Source organism: Salmo salar, chromosome 10 (genome assembly GCF_965601325.2).
Source record: "Salmo salar chromosome 10, fSalSal1, whole genome shotgun sequence".
Classification (NCBI taxonomy): Eukaryota; Metazoa; Chordata; class Actinopteri; order Salmoniformes; family Salmonidae; genus Salmo; species Salmo salar.
The window spans coordinates 12,885,289-12,889,251 of record NC_138300.1 but is presented as its reverse complement, the minus strand read 5'-3'; the positions used below and the strand labels follow the sequence as shown (position 1 = coordinate 12,889,251).

Here is a 3,963-nt window from a genome sequence, read left to right as displayed (position 1 = left end):
ATAGGAATGAATCACATTTGATCAGGAACTGGGTCAGTCACAAGGTGATAGGAGTATCAGGCCTATATTTCCTTCATAACGTTTCATCTTAAATGGCAAAGTAATATGTGCCATTTACAATATCTTTGTTAGACTATAATTGATTAAAAATATATAGTTATATTCTATAACTCAATCAAGATTGGCTTAATTTAGTTACATATTTCAAATATGGACAGTGCAGGGATATCTTTCCCGATAATGATAAGAAATGACCATACTTTGTAAGACAAGTTGTGATTTAATTTAGAAACAACATTTTTATTTGAGTAGGCTAAACCAACACGAGTTTTCCATTCATAAAACGTGTAGGGTAAATTGCCGCAGTACATTTGCTTTGGTAAACAAGGAAATATTTTATTTAAATTGTACAGAATAATTTTCCAATAGTTAAATCTATCCTTGGTCGGCAAAAAAATATCTAGTTTAATTTATACAGATGATAATACCTATCAGAGGGCGAAAATATCTTCAAAGATGTTGACAGCAAGCAGGACAAAAAATGAACACTGACATCAGCTTTAGGGAGCAGTAGTTTGGTGGCCAATGACAGTTGAAATTGAGATCAGGTGTGCAGGTGATTTTAGCATATATGGATGGTTTAACGAGAGATTACCTCGTGTTAGTACACTGGCCAACGCTGGTTGCAATAGGCCCAATGTGTTTACTCATGACTACAAAGTTATTTCATGTACTTTTTTTGCTACGGTTGTGCCGTACTGAACATGAGTCCATGAGTGAAAACGTCATGTTGCTGTTGACACAGGATCCATCTGACACAGGGAAACTGAGCAGTCACACCGCCTGATTCTAAACCCTGGATAGAGGGAGTGTGCAGTTTTGTAAGTTCGTCATCAGCGGAGACGGTGTAGATTGACAGAGTAGCGGTCGGCCAGTCCAGATACACTCCTACTCTGTCGGAGCGTGAGGCGTTGACACGTACAGACGTTTCCTCACGATTGTGCCAGGAAATGTACCAGTCATCAAAGCAGTCCAGACTCCAGGACTTGTCATTGTCTCCAGGCCCATAAGTCATTAAGCAATCATCTCCTGCTGATTCCTACTCCTAGAACAGTTTCTCTCCCACTCTACTCTGCCTCCCAGTAACAGCGCCCAGTCAGACCCTCTCTACATAGCACTACATAGCACCTGTGCATAGCCCTCAAAACTTTCTGGGTGATCATGATACTGGTGTTGCACTTTTAGACACGTTGCCTTTCTGTTCTCCTCAGACAGGACACAGTATGTACAAATGAATCATCATTCACATTCTCATTCACCCAATGTTAAATGTGCCTACAGTGAGGTCCAAAAGTATTTGGACAGTGACAATTGTTGTTGTTGTTCTGCTCTGTACCCCAGCATTTTGGATTTGAAATTATATAATGACAATGCAGTTGAAGTGCAGACTGTCAGCTTTTATTTTAGGGTATTTTCATCCATATTGGGTGAACCGTTTACAAATTACAGCACTTTTTGTACATAGTCCCCCCCATTTTAGGAACCAAAAGTGTTTGGACAAATTCCCTTATATGTGTATTAAAGTAGTCAAAAGTGTAATATTTGGTCCCATATTCCTAGCATGCAATGACTACATCAAGCTTGTGACTACAAACTTGTTGGATGCATTTGCTGTTTGTTTTGGTTGTGTTTCAGATTATTTTGTGCCCAAAAGAAAATAAATAATGCATCGTGTCATTTTGGACTAATTTATATTGTAAATAACAATAAAATATGTTTCTGAACACGTCCTACATTAATGTGGATGCTACCATGATTACAGATAATCCTGAATGAATCGTGAATAATGATGAGTGAGAAAGTGCACTTTAACCTCACAGTCATTGTATCGTTTCAAAACAACAAAAAACACATAATTGTCCAAATGCTTTTGGACCTCACTGTAATTAAAGGACATTTAAGACTTATTGAATAATAATGATAATGCAACATTGTATGGCCATGTAAAATACACACACACACACACACACACACACACACACACACACACACACACACACACACACACACACACACACACACACACACACACACACACACACACACACACACACACACACACACACACACACACACACACACAATGTGACCAAGTAAGTCATGAATGTGGTCTCTGACTTTGAATCAAGAGTTAATAACAACAGACTTACTCTTCAAAGCAATCAACACTCACATTTTTTTAAACCCAGGTTTGACCATGCAATCTCCACCATAGCCGTGAGAAGTAGGGGTGCTGAGGGTGCTGCAGCACCCCCTGAAAAACCGGGAAAAAACAAGTTTTCCCCCCCACAAAAGTAGTGCACTGGGCTTTACTAGTCCTGTATTAGCTGTCTGTAGCACAGACAAAAACACAATTCTACCCCTCCCCCCATCCAGCGGCTGTGTTCTCCATCATATTCCACACTGTAGAGAAAAGTAGAGGACAGACAGTCATTGAGCACTACACACGAGACACGTGCACGTGCACACACACCCGGTCAGCATATAACATTGTCTAGGTGATGGTAAGAATGTTTGGGTTACAGTAAATGATGAGAAATAGCCTGATAACTCAGAACCATGTCTGATAGGAAGATGGATCGACATACATACCCTCTATATCTCCAGTGTGGATCCTCTAAAGTGGAGAGCAGTCGGACACCTGTGTCTCCTGGGTGATTATATTTCAGGTCCAGCTTTCTCAGGTGTGAGGGGTTTGGCTTCAGAGCTGAGGCCAGAGAAGCACAGCCTTCCTCTGTGACTACACAACCTGCATTTAACATGATTTGAGAACAACCCCCCCTATCCCCCAAGACTTTCAGTAATAGCATCCAGAAGCAATGGCTTTATCTACTGTCAGTCAAAAGACACACGGTAAGACGTCAGATTTAGATTGCATTGGCTATATTGATATTTGTAAAAAGTGATCATTTGTGACCCCGTTGTGGGTCACTACTTCACAGATGAGCCGTTTGAACGTAAACATATTTTTTTTAAATCAAAATGCGTTTTTTTTTGGCATAAATGCCTTCTGGAACATGTGAACTTTTATATGCCTTAATAACAAACTTGTATGGCATCTGTAAATACAAATAAAATTGTTAAATTACGAGCCTAGTTGGTTTAGCCACAGAAAAAGACAGCAACCTTCCCTCTTGCCATGATTGGCTGAGAAAATGAGTGGGCTGGACATGCTGAGAGATGAGTTTGGATTGGTCTGCCATATAGCACGCTTCTGTCTGCCATATAGCACGCTTCTGTCTATTTGAGCTGGTCAGTCTATGTTGGTAATCCTGTCTAACGCAGCTTTGAATTTTTTTTATTGCGTAGTAGAACTGCATAAGTGTTGCTCTCCACTTTCTGGAGGACAGAGTTTTGAAATCAGTGGAATTCGAGTATGATAACTAAGGAGATGGAGAAAACATATCCCAGAGATAAAACACATCATAGGCCATATCCCTGGATCATTTCTACTGAAGATTTACTGGCTACATGTACTTATTAACGTCCTGTTTGAGGAAGACTGTCACTAACTAAAATTAAGTAACTTTAGATTTCACTAGTAATCCCTTAATCCAGGTAATCACTCTAATTAACATTTATCCTTTACTCTCTCTAACAGTATAAATATATTGCTCTATGTATTCCCGCTTCTCTTAGACTACCAACACAGTAACTTACAGGTTTATTTTCGGAAACACTTACCGTGTCTGTTCTCTCCGTTTTAAACATGATGCTCTCCTCAGTCTTCTCAAAATGTATCCGGAGATTTGAGATGTATGTAGAGACGAACATTCCTTTTCCACATCCCTCCCACATGTGACATGCCAAACCTGTACTGCTTCATTCCCTGCGTGATAACAATACTTTTAACCATCCCCATGCAGGCACGTGTAGTGAGCACTTTCATTGTCATCTGATGTA

At 39.9% G+C, this 3,963-nt stretch overlaps 1 long non-coding RNA gene across 1 annotated transcript; it reads right to left on the bottom strand.

Annotated features, from left to right (window-relative positions):
* Window positions 1-2,037: 2,037 nt before the first annotated feature.
* LOC123724602 (uncharacterized) lies at window positions 2,038-2,875 on the bottom strand. Its single transcript, XR_006757138.2, has 2 exons — window positions 2,653-2,875; window positions 2,038-2,463 (listed from the first exon to the last, which is right to left on the bottom strand). It is a non-coding gene; the product is annotated as an uncharacterized LOC123724602 (long non-coding RNA).
* Window positions 2,876-3,963: the final 1,088 nt, after the last annotated feature.